This window comes from Rhinoderma darwinii, chromosome 1 (genome assembly GCF_050947455.1).
Source record: "Rhinoderma darwinii isolate aRhiDar2 chromosome 1, aRhiDar2.hap1, whole genome shotgun sequence".
NCBI classification, from domain to species: Eukaryota; Metazoa; Chordata; class Amphibia; order Anura; family Rhinodermatidae; genus Rhinoderma; species Rhinoderma darwinii.
Window position 1 is genome coordinate 495,622,053 of NC_134687.1, and position 17,158 is coordinate 495,639,210.

Sequence of the window (17,158 nt, forward strand, 5' to 3'; positions counted from 1 at the left end):
TGGGGGTCTTAGTTCTCGGACCCCCACCAATCAAAACTTCTGACATGTCACTATGACATGTCAGAAGTTTGTTGAACGTTTAGTTAGCCTTTAAGGGGTTGCAGTAGTACCTTCGTTCTGCTGACTTGTGGGGTCCAAACTGCCACTGTTCAAACATAGATGTGGCCATAAATGCTAAATCTTGGAAAAAGTGGTAGAGATATACGGTACTACTCTTCCCACCATTCCATGTAAATGTAATCTAATGAGGAGAACATTTTTCCCCCCCCATTGAAACACCAGTCACCTTTTTGCTTTAAATGGAGAATATTTTATTTTAACAGTAAATCTATGGACATGAAAATAAATTCTTTCCAATAACGTGACTTACTGTGTAAAGAATGGTGGAATGCAACAATCGCGTTATCGTGAGAAATACAAGAGTATAATGATTCAACATCACAAGTGAGCCAGGAATATTTGCTGGCCGCTGTCACAGATTCCAATGCAGCCAAAACATGTTTTGTGTCTCCGAAAAATCCTGGCATTTTGCTGAACAACAGTTATAGTAAACTTTTCACCCATGCCCCTTATCTTTCACAGTGACCCTATGCTCACCACAATGGGTGTCAGAGGTGGAGAAAATATGTTCTTCAGAATTGAACAACAGGTTGAAAATAGCAGTAATAGGAAGGTGTATTGGTAAACACCTCAACAAGTTTAGCCTGAATGTCTTTAGTAGGGTCTGTACATTTTTTTGTAAGAATGAAATATCAAATTCATCAGAAAAATGCAGAATTCAGAACCACAGCTATGCCATCTAAGCTGTGCCAACGGTGCCATGTTAAACAACAGATGAATTCAGTGCGCACCTGACGATTTTGTTTGGGATTTTCCAACAATCTATTGTGTTTGGAGGCAGCAAGAATTCAACATTGCAAATCCATTGTTCCTCTTGGAGAATGTTAAAATTTTCAAATGGTAATCGTCCAAAGTGGCAGAAATTTTGTCCGATATTTCTCTAAGGCTTAGTTCACATGTGCATTCTGGTTTTCTGTTGTACTGCTTAGTCTGAGGTGCAGAACAATAAAAAACCGGAAGCACCGGTTGAGTCGCATGACGGACATCAATGGCACCCAATTGAACCCATTGACTTTGATGGTTTACATCAGGTTTCCATCTTGGTGTACGTTGTTTAAACTGTTTTGTTTGTAATTTTTTTACCGGATTTGTGTCGGAGGCTCCAAACAGAGCCCCCGACGCATATATGAACATAGCCTAATGTGTATTGGCTGTAAAGATTGGCATTGACCTCCATGTTGTATAAGTTGCAACAGCATGAACTCATATTCAAGGACATATTGGTGACCGCTGAAGTATCAGGGTCAGAAATTGTCATCATGTTTTACATAGAGGCTCCGCAAAGTGTCCCTTAACAGGTAGTATCATGCAAGATGATTAAAATTGAATAACATTTTTCTTAGTAAGTTTAAATGACAAATAGTGAGAAGCTTAACCTGTTCAGGTCCAGGGTATTTTAGGCATTCAGGATCAGACACTGTTTTTAGTTAGTTAAACAGCTATACCTTATGTGTTGGACGAGCAATGTGATATTTGCGGCGTTTTTATCTTGGCTAGTGCAGGTTTCTCTTTTTTTAAAAAAATTTTTTTACACATCTTTATTTTAAATTCATTTTTTTTAACATTTTTAGGCTTCTAGTTTAAAAAATAGTAAATAATATGGTAATCATATAGTGCTACCCAAAAATACTATTTATTTATATTCGTCATTGTATACCATTATTTTGATATATTATATTTTAAATTTAGGGTAATTGTGTTGGCGCTAGCAGAACGATAACGATCAGTGGGTGGGTGGTTTTTCAGGGAGGAATTTATTATGTGTCGTTTTTATTTTAGGTTTTTCACTTTTATTTTCAATGTTTAAAGTCTGTCCCTCAAAGACCATTGGGGGACGTTATTAGTTTATATATTTTATTACACTATACTTTTCCACTGTAACTGGAAAATCTGCCCTGTTTCACTTACAATTGTTACCGCTCTGGCTGTGCTGGGTCTAATGAGACCCAGCAATAGCCTTGTGCTACCAGCATCCCCACGATTACGTGATCAGAGACGTAATTACCGCGACCAATAGGGGCAGCGGCACTGCCTTAATTCCAGACATATCACTCATTGAGCGTTGTGTATGAGAAAATCGAGGGGACAGAAACGGTGAAAATGGCTTCTGTTTTCTCTCCAGGTTTATGCCTGCGCCGTAAATATACATGGAGTGGATTTTACGTATACAGTGCGCTGTCCTTAAGCGGTTAACCCTTTTACTATCAAGGGATTTTGGACATTTTGCAACTCTGTTAACCTGGACAATTTTCACACTTTTTTGCTATGGATAAATAAGACCTAAATTACAAAATGAAAAATCATATTAAACCTTCATACCTATATATTTTGTAAAAGTAGACACATGGCACATGGTCAAAATGCCTCTCAGCACTTCACACACACACAGACACCATCATGTTTTGTGTCAAAGTGCAATGTTTCATAAAAATGTATATTTGTGACGAAGTGTGACCCAAGCAGAAAATTAGATGCACCACACATCCTAAAAATAAAAATTATATCTACATGCACAAATCACCAGAATTAAAGAGACCAAAAATCTGTTCTTTAAAGGGGGCCTGTCATGCAGCCATTTTTCAGATTTTCACTTTCGTTTTTTCCTCCCCACCTTCCAAAAGCCATAACTTTTTTATTTTTCCATCGATAAAGCCCTAAGTGTGCTTTTTTTTGCAGGACGAATTGTACTTTTTCATGGCACCATTTATTGTACCATATAATGTAGTGGGAAACTGTAAGGTTATGTTCACACGCAAACTCAAAAACGTCTGAAAATACAGAGTTGTTTTCAAGGGAAAACAGCTCCTCATTTTCAGACTTTTTTAAGCCACTCGCGTTTTTGCTGCGTTTTTCGGAACAGAACGCCGTTTTTCCCATTGAAATCAATGAGCAGATGTTTGGAGGCGTTCTGCTTCTGATTTTTCGGCCGTTTTTTGCCCATTTACGGCCCAAAAAATGGCCGAAAATAGGCCTTTTTAACATACCCTCAAAACAATATATGTGGGGTGGAATAGGAAAAACAGCGATTCCTCAATATTTTGGGGGGTTTTGTTTTTACGGCATTCACCGTGCAGTAAAAACGGCATCTTATATTTATTCCGTGTCTCAATACGATTATGGTGGTACCAAATTTATAAAGTTTTTTTTTTTGTTTTACTTCTTTTACAAGGAAAAAACTGATTGCAAAAAATAAAATCTTTAGTTTTGTCGCAATATTCTTTATTTTTCTGTCGATTGAGCGGTATGAGGGCTTATTTTTTGCGTGGCGAGCTGTAGTTTCTATTGGTACCATTTTGGGGTACATGAGACTTTTTGATTTTTTTGTGGGAAATTAAGTAATCAAAACAGCGATTCTGGCATTTTTTTTTTTTTACGATGTTCACGCGCAGACTAGATGATATATTGTAATAGTTCAGACTTTTACGGACGCATCATTGCCAGTTATGTTAATTTTTTTTTGTGAACTTGAACCAGCAATCAGTTGGATTGCTTACACGATATACTGAGATACTAATGTATTGCAGCATATCGTGATACTGACAGGGCTTCATAGGAGTACAAAGATGGCAGACCTGGGGCCTTCATCAGGTCCCCTGGCTGCCATGCCAATCAACGCACCCCCAATCACATCACGGGGAGCCGTTGAATTGTCACAGGGGCTCGCCCCCCTGTTCGTACTAATTTCAATGCAGCAGACGCTATTGACCGCAGCATTTAACGAGTTAAATGAGCGGGATCGGGCTCGAGCGGGATCCCGCTTGTTACCCTGAAGTGTCAGCTGTAACACACAGCCAACATGCTCGTTCTATGGAGTGGGCTTAGCCTGTGAGCCTGCTCCATATTCCCTCACCCGACGTGCGCCGTATATATACAGCGGATGTCGGGAAGGGGTTAAATTGGAGATTCTATAGGTATAAAACTAATACAGATTTTTGTCATTTATGGTGACAATCAGTGGATGAAAAATTTATTTTTATGACTGACAGAAATCTTGTTTGTGTGTGGTTCAAGTGCTTGGTGTGACTTATTTGACGCCACGATCCAGATGCTGGTAAACATCTGGGTCGCGGAGTAAATAAATGGCCAAATTCGGTGCAGACTGGCGATCAGAAGAGCTAATGCTCACCTTCTCACTCCTTTTCTGAAAACGAAGACCCCTCCATATGTGACAGTGAGCAAGTATGCTCTCTAATTGATAAGGTGAACGGTGATAACATGAAGAAAAAATAATGTTACCCCTGCCCCTGTGGTCATCTCTACAGCCATTCAGGGACAGGAGGAGGATGACATCTTCACAGCATGTTGCCAGCATGTCGTCGTCCCTTGTCAGCCCCCCTCTTCTCTTCACAGGCCGAAGTGAAAGTTGCAAATATAAATATATGTGTGTGTGTGTGTGTGTGTGTGTGTGTGTGTGAGTGTGTGTGTGTGTGTGTGTGTGTGTATATACAGTGAAGGAAATAAGTATTTGATCCCTTGCTGATTTTGTAAGTTTGCCCACTGTCAAAGACATGAACAGTCTAGAATTTTTAGGCTAGTTTAATTTTACCAGTGAGAGATAGATTATATTTAAAAAAAAATGAAAATCACATAGTCAAAATTATATATATTTATTTGCATTGTGCACAGAGAAATAAGTACTTGATCCACTACCAACCATTAAGAGTTCAGCCTCCTCCAGACCAGTTACACGCTCCAAATCAACTTGGTGCCTGCATTAAAGTCATCTGTCTTACATGGTCACCTGTATAAAAGACTCCTGTCCACAGACTCAATTAATCAGTCTGACTCTAACATCTACAACATGGGCAAGACCAAAGAGCTTTCTAAGGATGTCAGGGACAAGATCATAGACCTGCACAAGGCTGGAATGGGCTACAAAACCATAAGTAAGACGCTGGGTGAGAAGGAGACAACTGTTGGTGCAATAGTAAGAAAATGGAAGACATACAAAATGACTGTCAATCGACATCGATCTTGGGCTCCATGCAAAATCTCACCTCGTGGGGTATCCTTGATCCTGAGGAAGGTGAGAGCTCAGCCGAAAACTACACGGGGGGAACTTGTTAATGATCTCAAGGCAGCTGGGACCACAGTCACCAAGAAAACCATTGGTAACACATTACGCCGTAATGGATTAAAATCCTGCAGTGCCCGCAAGGTCCCCCTGCTCAAGAAGGCACATGGACAGACCCGTCCAAAGTTTGCAAATGAACATCTGGATGATTCTGAGAGTGATTGGGAGAAGGTGCTGTGGTCAGATGAGACTAAAATTGAGCTCTTTGGCATTAACTCAACTCGCCGTGTTTGGAGGAAGAGAAATGCTGCCTATGACCCAAAGAACACCGTCTCCACTGTCAAGCATGGAGGTGGAAACATTATGTTTTGGGGGTGTTTCTCTGCTAAGGGCACAGGACTACTTCACCGCATCAATGTGAGAATGGATGGAGTCATGTACCTCCTTCCCTCCACCAGGACATTAAAAATGGCTCGTGGCTGGGTCTTCCAGCACGACAATGACCCGAAACATACAGCCAAGGCAACAAAGGAGTGGCTCAAAAAGAAGCACATTAAGGTCATGGAGTGGCCTAGCCAGTCTCCAGACCTTAATCCCATTGAAAACTTATGGAGGGAGCTGAAGATCCGAGTTGCCAAGCGACAGCCTCGAAATCGTAATGATTTACAGATGATCTGCAAAGAGGAGTGGGCCAAAATTCCATCTAACATGTGTGCAAACCTCATCATCAACTACAAAAAACGTCGGACTGATGTGCTTGCCAACAAGGGTTTTGCCACCAAGTATTAAGACTTGTTTGCCAAAGGGATCAAATACTTATTTCTCTGTGCACAATGCAAATAAATATATATAATTTTGACAATGTGATTTTCTGTTTTTTTTTAAATATAATCTATCTCTCACTGGTAAAATTAACCTAGCCTAAAAATTCTAGACTGTTCATGTCTTTGACAGTGGGCAAACTTACAAAATCAGCAAGGGATCAAATACTTATTTCCTTCACTGTATATATATGGGACAAATTAAGGCGAGTATGAACGTAGGATCAGACTATATGTTTGTTGTCTGTTACCTTTGCAATTCATAGGTCTGCATAGCAGCTGTAGACATAAAAACGCTAGGACAGTTGCTTAATTTACCATTTTACATGCAATGGATTAATAAAAAGAATTGCAAAGCTTTACATTGCCTTTAGGGTATGTTCACACGGCCTATTTACGGACGTAATTCGTGCGTTTTTGCCCCGAATTACGTCTGAAAATAGCGCCTCAATAGCGCTGACAAACATCTGCCCATTGAAAGCAATGGGCAGACGTTTGTCTGTTCACACGAGGCGTATATTTACGCGCCGCTGTCAAATGACGGCGCGTAAATAGACGCCCGCGTCAAAGAAGTGACCTGTCACTTCTTTGGCCGTAATTGGAGCCGTTATTCATTGACTCCAATGAATAGCAGCGCTAATTACGGCCGTAATGGACGCGGCGTTCAAGCGCCTGCACATGCCGGTACGGCTGAAATTACGGGGATGTTTTCAGGCTGAAACATCCCCGTAATTTCAGCCGTAACGGACGCCCTCGTGTGAACATACCCTTAACCGTTTGGACAACAGAGACAACTTAGGGTACAGCTGGAAAAATGTACATTTATGTCCTCTGACTCTAGTTTCTTTTGGGATACGGTTTTTAGAGAGAAGCGTCTCCTACCCATTTGCGTAAATCGTTTTTTTATTTGCACTCCAAATGAGAGCTATCTTTTGGCTGGCTCCCAGATTCCTTCACAAACATAATTGTATTCATATTTGTGAAGAAGCAGAGAAATCTTCCGTGTCAATAAACCTGACTTTGTTGTCATGGTTTTTATATGTCCGTTTATTACTTTTTAACCCCTCAGTGACCAAGCTATTTTTTGCGTTTTTCCATTGTCGCATTCCAAGAGCTATAACTTTTTTCTTTTTGCGTTGACCTAGCTGTATAAGGTCTTGTTTTTTTGCGGGATAAGTTGTATTTTTTAATAGCACCATTTTGGGGTACATATAATTTATTGATTAACTTTTATTAACTTTTTTTAGAGGGTAATGGGAAAAAAAACATATATTTCGCCACTCTTTTTTGCATCTTAGATTTACGCCTTTTACTGTGTGGTATAAATAAAATAATAAATTTATTCAGTGAGCCATTATGATTGTGGTGATACCAAATTTATATAGATTTTGTATGTTTTACTACTTTTACACAGTAAAAACACTTTTTTTTAAAAAATTATTTGTTTTTGTGTCGCCATGTTTTAAGAGCCATAATTGTTTCATTTTTATGCCGATGCAGCTGTATGAGGGCTTGTTTTTTGCGGGATGGCTTATAGTTTTTATTGGTACCATTTTGGAGTACATACGACTTTTGATCACTTTTTATCAATTTTTTTTTTAAGGCAGAATGAAAAGAAAACAGCAATTCTGGCATTGTTTTTTTATTTTATTTTTTACGGCGTTCGCCATGCTGGTTAAATAACGTAATTGCTTTATAGGTGGGGTCGTTACGGACGCGGCGATGCCAAATATGTTTAATGTTTTAATTTTATTTTTTCATATTCAAGTATTTTATAAGGGAAAAAGTGGGTTTTCATTTTTTTTATTTATATATTATTAACTTTATTAAACTATTTGATAACTTTATTTTTAGTCCCACTAGGGGACTTCACTATGCGATCTTCTGATCACATTTATAATACACTGCAATACTTCTGTATTGCAGCGTATTATTGCCTGTCAGTGTAAACCGCTTAGCAGGCATCCACTACAGGCAGACCTGGGGGCCTTTGTTAGCCGCCGGCTGCCATAGAAGCCATTGGCACCCTGTGATTGCAATTGCAGGGTGCCGATGGGGTGAGAGAGGGAACACCCTCCCTCCAAAACCACTTGGATGCGGCGCTCGCTATTGAGTGCCGCATCTAAGGGGTTAAATGGGTGAGATCGATGTTGAAATCGATCCTGCCCATTAGTGCAGGTGTCCGGCTGTATTTAGACCGGCTTGTATGGCATACAGTGGGATACATTGCCCGGGAACCGGCCCGGGCAAAACTACTGAAGTCACTGCATTTATGGACAGTGAGTTCATGACATCCCTATCGCTGAATTCGGCGAGCAGACCATCGACTGATTCTTTGCTCGGGGACTCCAGTGACAGTGATGTCACTGTCCATATATGGACGGTGACTTAAGGAGTTTTCAAGGGGTCGGAGTCCCGGGACAGAGGCATCTAATAGCGCTCTGCCCAGGGACTCCAACACTGTGGAAGCTCCTGACTTCACTATCCCTATATGGACAGTAATGTCGGGAGCTCCCTAAGGTATACGTTTAAAAGTTTTAGGCAGTTGTGGAAAAATGCTGCAAAGTAAGAATGCTTTAAAAAAATAAAAGTGTTAATAGTTTTTTTTTTAGCAATAACAAAATACAAGGTGAATGAACAGAAGAGAAATCTAAATTAAATCAATATTTGGTGTGACTGCCCTTTGCCTTAAAAACAGCATAAATTCTTATAGGTAAGTTTAATGGAGGCCAGTGACGGAGGCTATACAGTGGCATCCGTCACCCATAGGTTCCCATGTTAAAAACGTATACTGAGTGGTATACCTTTTTTCTGCGAGATCCCTCAGGATGGAATAGCGTAGTCTACTACGCTAATCCATCCTTCAAAAAAAAGGTATACCAACGTATAGCAGCCCAACAGAAGTCAAAAGGACACTTTTGGTCTCCGTCAGGATAATGGAGCCCTATGGACACGTTTATCTTGTACTTCGGGAGCTTTTCCAAAAAACAAGATGAACGTTAATGTTAATGGGGCCTTAGTTTAATTATTTCTGTGTTTATTATGAGCAGACAAATCACTGAAAATGTGGGAAAAAAACACTTTTTGTAATTTTTTTATATATATATTTATCTATATTATGTGTGTGTGTGTGTGTGTGTGTGTGTGTGTGTGTGTGTGTGTATATGGATGTAGCCATCTTTATCTTGACTGTGATAACTTGCTGCAGCGTGATATCACACAACAAAAGCCTTTGAAATTTCATTGAAAAAGTCAGCCTGGATCGCTGTGAGGGGAGAGTGAAGAGGGCTATAAGGCTATATTTACACAAAGTGAAAAAAAGGCTGTTTAAAATGGATGAACTCTCAGTTTTTCATGGCTGTTTTGCATTAGTGTGTCTCAAAATTTGAATGCATTTCCTGGCCGTTAGACCGTTTTTAACCGCCATTTGCCATCTGTTTTTCATGGCCATTCAAAAAATTATTCATTAGAGTTTTTTTGTCCCAGCCACCTGAAAACACTGCAGTGCTCATGTAGGTAGTGCCGCAATACCTCTGTAGATATTGCCACATTTTCCACTGTAGACAGTACCATAATCCACATATATAGTGCCCAGTGTAGATAGGGCCACAGTGCCCACATAGTGCCACAGTTCCCACTGTAGGTAGTGCCCAGATAGTGCCAAACACAATGCCCATGTAGATAGCGCCACAGTGTCCCCTGTAGGTAGTGCCCAGATAGGGCCACACTGCCCATGTAGATAGTGCCACAGTTCCCATGTATATAGCACCCCCTGTAGATGGCAACACACCCCCTATAGATAGCACCACCCGTATAGATAGCTCTACCCCTGTAGATAGCAGCACCCCCCCCCCCTGTAGATAGCACCAGGCACCTCCCCAGCCCTGTAGATAGTGCCACCTAAGCTCCCTCTTGGAGCGGAATCCCCGGTCAGAGCGTTCTGGCCTGGGACTCTTCTCCTAGAGGGAGCCCCTGACGTCTCTGTCCATATATGGACAGTGACATCAGGGGCTCCCTCTTGGAGCGGTCCCCATCCATATTGTTGCCAACGCTCTGGCCAGGGATTCCGCTGCTAGAGACAGCCCCTAATGTCACTGCCCAAATGTTGACAGATGTCAGGGGCTCCCTCTAGGAGCAAAATCCCTGGCCAAAGCGATCTGACGGGGGATTCCGCTCTAGAGGGAGCTTAGGTGGCGCTATTTACAGGGGTGGTGCTATCTACAGGGGTCATGTTCCTATCTACACGGGGGGGGTGCTATCTACAAGAGAGGTGACGCTATATGCAGAGGGGTTGCACAGGAGGAATGGAGAGACGTCGGGGGCTCCCTCTAGAGGGGATTTCCTGGCCAGAGTGCCGCTCCTAAAGGGAGCTTAGGTGGCGCTATCTAGAGGGGGTTTTGCGCTATCTACAGGGGGGTTGTGCATTGCGCTATCTACAGGGGGGGGGGTGTATTCCGGGCTTTCAAAGCCCTGGCAGACATGAGAGTGCAGCGATGCTTACAGTGATGCAGCACTGTACTCATTAAACCCTGTTCCAGGTTGCCAACGTTTATATACGTGACAACTGCACAGGGCATCAGCAGTTGGAGCGTATATAGCCGTATGGCAGTCGTGAAGGGGTTAATATGTTTATTTGTCATTATTTAGTTGTTAGTTAAGCATTGTTATCCATTAATGCTGTAACTTCTATTAATTGATTTATTATATCTGTGCACTTAAAGGGAATGTGACGCTAGAAAAAAATATTATTTTTTTTAAACAGTTAGTGTATAGGTGATTAAACATTGTTCTAATTTTTTAATTTTTTTTCACGAGATTCTAATTTATAATATTTCCCAGTGCTGGTCACTAGATGGAGCAATTCCCAAAATTGCAGCATTGCATGTGGTAAAGCAACCACATTGCTTTATGCTGCAAAATTGGAAAAAACTCACTCGCTCTAGTGAGCTCTCAGAATCCCCCCTCCTTTATCCTGGCTAGTGCCGGGAGAAACGAGGGGATTGAACGGTCAAACCTCCTACACTGTGTGTCGCCATTTTTTGAGCTAACACACAGTGTAGTAGGTTAACATACAGTAGTAAACACACAGTAAAACACTTACATACACAGAAATAACTTACCTGCTCCAGTCGCCGCCGCTCCCTCCGGTCCGTCCGCTCCGTCTGCTACCGCCGCTCCAAGTGCACAAGTCCGGAAGCCGCGACCGGAAGTAGTAATCTTACTGTCCGGCCGCGACTTCCAGTCTACAGGAAAATGGCGCCGGACGGCGCACAGTTCAACTTGGACTGTGTGGGAGCACAGACGGCGTACAGCATAGTGGATGGAACGGGCCCCGTTCGCATTCACTATGGGACTGTAGCTGCCGTATTCCATATCTGTATGTGTCGTTAATCGACACCTACAGAAATGGAAAAAAAAATGGCAGCCCCCATAGGGAAGAAAAAGTGAAAAAATAAAAAAAAGTAAAACACAAACACACAAATAAATATAAAAGTTTTTAATAAAACACTAAACTCAAACTGATGTAAAAATTTTTTTTTTTCGAGACACTGTTCCTTTAAGACTATAAACCATGCTATGATTCCACCCCTTAATGACCGGGCCTGAAAAGGCCTTAATGACCAGCAAAATGTTTTCGTTTTTGCCTCTCTGCCTTTCAGCAGCCATAACTTTTTTATTTTTTTCATTGAGGTGGCTATATGAGGCCTTGTTTTATGTGGGAGACATTGTTTTACGTTCCTGCGCAATTTGGTGGTACAAATAAATTACTGTGTAATTTATGTAATTTATTTTTGCGGCGTGTATACGATTTTCGGCATTGTTTCCTTTTTGTTTTTTTTTATACCGTTCAAGTTTGCGGTTAATAACCTGTTAAATTAATTCTTAGTTTCAATAGTTTTTTATTAGTTTTTGCAAGAAAACAGAACAACATTTTCGCATTTAAACATTGCGATATCATCGGTACAATCAATCATCTCTACATAGAGAGCAAGAGTTCAGGCAGTCGTGACTGGAGAGATGTCATTGCATCATAACATAAAAAAGAACAGAAAAAGAATAAACAGGCAAAGAAGAACATGTAAGCCACATATATCGTCTTGGCAGATCTCGATACCCCGTACTGGGGAGAGACAATGACCTCGAGGCCAAATGAACAATCTTGTTATGCGTTGTAGTACACACTAGTTGACCATGGATTCCATATTGTTGAGAATTTGTGGAACGAGGAGTTACCCAAGGAGATGATTATTTCATATACATATGTCGTATTGATAAGTGTAATCAGTTCTCCTAATAGCAGGGCAGCGATCTCCTTCCAATGGCGAGTTACCACCAGTTTGGCCATGACCAGGATTTTGCAAATCAAGCATCGTAGCGCTACAGGTATTGAATCCATATCTATAAACAACAGGGCCATCTGGGGGGACTGTGTAATATGACATTTGGAGACTGTGGACACAAGGTCAAAAACCTGAGACCAGTACGGAATAAGTGTAGGGCATGCCCACAGCGTATGATAAAGAGTGCCAATGTGGCCACAGCTTCTCCAACATAAAGGCGATGACTCAGGGAACATTTTGTGTAGTCTTCTCAGGGGTGTAATACCACCGTAGTGAGGTCTTTATAGCAGCTTCTACGTGTTGGATACAGGGTAATGCTTTGTAAATTAATTTAAACGCAGACACCCAGGCTTCTTCTGAAAAAGTGCAGTTAAATTCCCTCTCCCAGGACCGCATGGGATGTGTTTTGGAGAAGAGTGAGTGTGAGTGTAGTAAGTTATACACAAATCTCAGGCCCTTGCTACGTTTAGAAAGATACCCAAACATTTTAAAAAGACATACAGCATCAAAATTATTATAAGTCGTAGCACAATCTCTAATCTGGAGGTATTTAAAGAAATCTGAGACAGGAATAGAGTATTGAGACACGAGATGTTCAAAGCTCACCAAGCAATTATCTTTAAACAAGTGAGATACAGTAGTAATGCCTTTCAGGGACCATGAAGACAGTGGTAAGTTGGGAACAATCAGTGAAAAAATATCAATGGGGATGTACGACTTTAATAGTGGGATTTGTTCAGTAGATGTGCGGTGCAAGTAGGACCAACACTGTAGAGTCGCCTGAGTTAGTGGAGATATTGAGCGAATCGACGGAATATCCCAGAAGGTCAAAAACAAGGCGGTTTTTAAGCTTATCGGAGATATGTATGATGATTCAATTTGGAGCCAATGGATATCTTGATCATCATGCTACCAATCCATAATCTGTGCCACCAGGGTGGCAGTATAGTAGCTATGTATGTTTGGGACACTCAGTCCACCTAACTTTTTGTCACGAGACAAGATGTGTCGGGAGGTTCTGGGTTTACATCCAGACCAAACAAAGCGGGATAGTGTTTTTTGTGCCGCCACGAAGAACTTGGAGGGCAAGCTGATTGGGAGGGTGCGAAATAGGTATAATAGTCTAGGTAAAAGAAGCATTTTATACGCCGCTATGCGTCCTATCCATGACGTGTCGTGTTGGAGAAGTCTGTCAGATTCTGGATGTATGGATTGAAGTAGAGGTTCATAGTTGACTTTGTATAGGTTGCGGAAGGAGGGTGAGATGGTAATGCCTAAGTATTGAATACCATCTACTCTCCAGTCAAATGGGTATTTTGATTTCAGAAAGTACAATGTATCGGAGTCTAAGTGTAGGGGTAGCATCTGGGATTTCTGGGCGTTCAGCTTATAATAGGAGAGTTTACCAAAGGATTTAATAACATCCATAACTGATTCAAGTGAACTAACAGGCTGAGAAAGGGACAAGATAATATCATCCGCATACAGTGAGATGGTATGCACTCTGTTACTAATTTTTATACCATGAATTAAGCTATTTTTTTTGATGTGCTGAGCCAGGGGTTCCATAGAGAGGATGAATATTATTGGGGACAGGGGACAGCCCTGACGGGTGCAATTAGAGATATCAAAATCCAGAGAGAGGACACCATTGGTGTACACTCTGGCCGACGGGGCAGAGTACAGAGCCTGAATAGCACTCAAGATGCCACCATCCAACCCCATTGTTTGTAGGGTCGAAAAAGCGTATGCCCAATTAATACGGTCAAACGCCTTTTCCGCGTCCAGTGCTAAAAGTGTCGCCGGCTCTTTAGATGTTTCAAGATGGTGTAATAGGTTCAAGACACGACGGGTGTTGTCGGATGCTTGTCTGCCTTTGATGAAACCGACTTGGTCACTGCTTATCAGGGTGGCTAACATAGGAGTGAGTCTATTGACTATCAACTTTGCGTAGAGTTTAAGATCGGCATTAAGCAATGAGATAGACCGGAAGTTTTGAAGTGCGTCAGTGGCTTTCCCTGGTTTGGGTAATGTGACAATTAGTGCCGCTTGGTTTTCCCTAGGGAATGAACCACAGGCCATGGCTTGTTGGAAAAATCTACTCAAATATGGAACCAGTTGGGTAGCAAAGTTTTTATAATATAAGGTAGTGAGTCCGTCAGGACCAGGGGCTTTCCCCTGTGGAAGGGATTGTATAATTTTTACAATTTCCGGTTCGGTGATTGGGGCGTTTAGTGTCTGAAGTTGCGCTGGAGATAGACTGGGTAGAGAGGCAGATTGGAGGAAGCCCTGTATATCAGAGGGGATTGGCCGCACGACAAAAGGGTCATCTCTAATATTATACAAGGAGGAGTAGTATTTACGGAACTGTTCAGCTATGTCCCTAGGATCTACAATTTTAGCTTGAGACTGAGAGTTCAGGAGGTACGGTATTCTGGATTTCTGTTGTTGGAGTTTGAGGCGCGCCGCTAATAGTTTCCCTGCCTTATTATTTTGGGAATAATATTTCGCCTTAGTTTTTCTAAGGGATTTTTCATACTCTGAAAGCAGACACATTCTGAGACGTTGTCTTAGAAGTAGGAGCTGAGAAGCTTGGGCTTCTGTGGGAGCAGATTTGTTTTTTGCGTCTAAGCCTCGGATTTCCTCCGTCAGACCCAAGACCTCCGCTACCCTCTGTTTTTAACCATATGACCCAGTCTGATAAAGGTGCCTCTAATATAGGCCTTGTGAGCGTTCCATGGGGCTGCAATTCCGACGTCTGGTGTGTCATTATTTGCTAAATACTCCGCCAGGTCGGTCCCCACGGTCTTTCTATGTGTGGGATGGGAGAGGAGAAAGGGGCTAGCCCTCCACAGGTATGTAGGCGGGGCATTGTGTGTTTCTTTGAGAGTCAGGGTGAGAGGAGCGTGGTCTGACCAGCAGACGTCACCAATAGTCGTGGACTCAACTAGGAAGATAGACTCCTTGTCTACTAGGAACATGTCTAATCTGGCATAGCTATTATGCACATGAGAGTGATGAGTGAAATCCCTCTCCGAGCTGTGTTGCATGCGCCAAATGTCGTGTATTTCTTCCTTCCAGAACAAATCACCTATGACAGCATATGAATGGCGGGATTGCGAGGTGGAGTCCAGCTCCGCGTCCATTATAGAATTGAAGTCCCCACACAAGATCAATCTACCCTGTTTGTGTTTAGAAATTAGGCGTGTCATCTTGTGTAAGAACCTCAATTGGTGACGGTTAGGGGCGTATATTGTAACTATGGTATATTGGACGTTATTAATAGAACACTGCAAAATAATATATCGGCCATTGGGATCAGTTAATAATTCAGACATTTGGAAAGCGACCGTATTTTTCACAGCCAACAAAACACCCCTAGTTTTGGTTGAGTGATGAGATTGAAAAATGTGGGGGAATGCAGGATGTTTCAGGCGAACGGCATCCTTTTTTAATAGATGCATCTCTTGAACACAGAGGACGTCACAGGAGAGTTTAAGAGCTTCTTTCCACATAGTAGAGCGTTTATATGGGTTATTCAAGCCATTAACGTTAATGGAAGCAAATTTAAGCGCCATGACTATGTAAGGTGTGTTGTTGCTTGCGGATACATGAAAATAACCGTGTATCGAATTGGCCGATCAGGAGTACATACCAATGCATTACAGATATCATCAAGGAAAAGACATTATGGAAAAACAGTCAGCGGTACTGACGGGTTCATTGACAGCGGGTCTCTAACACGCAGGATCCAGCTGTTAATGATCACATCTAAGTTCATAACTTAGATGTGATCGATAACAGGTGATCCGCTGACCCTGCACCCATCAGTGTCGCTGACCTGATACGGCTGCTCGGTATACAGAATACAAAGCAGCTGTATCTCAAAATTAAAAATAATTTTTAATAAAAAGTATTTAGAAAGTTGCACAAAACACACTGATAGACATTTTTATTTAAAAACAAAACACAATTTCAAAAGTTGTACATAGCCTTTAATATAAAAAATGTGAGATCATGTGAGGGAGCCATAATATTGAGGGAATTCTACATCAATAAGCTATAAGTTGATAGGTTGTCACTTTTCAGACGAAGATTTTTTTCAGACTTGGTCTAGACTATTAGGGTATGTGCACACGAGAACTGGCTTTTACGTCTGAAAAGACAGACTGTTTTAAGGAGAAAACAGCTGCGTCGTTTCAGACATAAAGCTCCTCCTCGCATTATGCGAGGCGTCTTTGACAGCCGATCATTTGAGCTCTGCTTCATTGAGTTCAATGAAGAACGGCCCAAATTACGTTGCAAAGAAGTGTCCTGCACTTCTTTGACGAGGCAGTCATTTTACGCATGACAGGTCGTCTGCACAGTACGTCGGCAAACCCATTCAAATGAATGGGCAGATGTTTGCCGACGTATTGTAGCCCTATTTTCAGACGTAAAACGAGGCATAATACGCCTCGTTTACGTCTGAAAATAGGTTGTGTGAACCCAGCCTTATGGCGCCATTACCACTGATGATAATAAAAAAAAACCTGCAGTTCGTTTTTATAACTAATCAGAAATTGTCTTATCTTCTAATTTTGTATTTTTTTTTAATTTTTTTTTATACTGCACAGTTATAATAAGTTTTGACTGCTGAAGAAAGACTTCAGCTCCCTATTATACCCTTTGTAAGTCTATTGTGTTGAAAAATCAAATTAAAGAATTGAAGATTTAGGCTATTTTAGTTTAATGCAGCCATAGCTTGTACTTGTTAGAAGCTTTTGATTTTCTCATCTCCTCTTGCTATCCTTATGAACTGTATTGTAATTTAATGATTCACTCCAATTGCAGCAAATACTCAAAGCCACAATGTGCAGAAT

At 41.4% G+C, this 17,158-nt stretch overlaps 1 protein-coding gene across 1 annotated transcript in view; it reads left to right on the forward strand.

The window, feature by feature from the left end:
* The window catches only part of OSBP2 (oxysterol binding protein 2), a 385,374-nt gene that overhangs the window by 44,953 nt on the left and 323,263 nt on the right, over positions 1-17,158 (forward strand). The window lies entirely within an intron of this gene.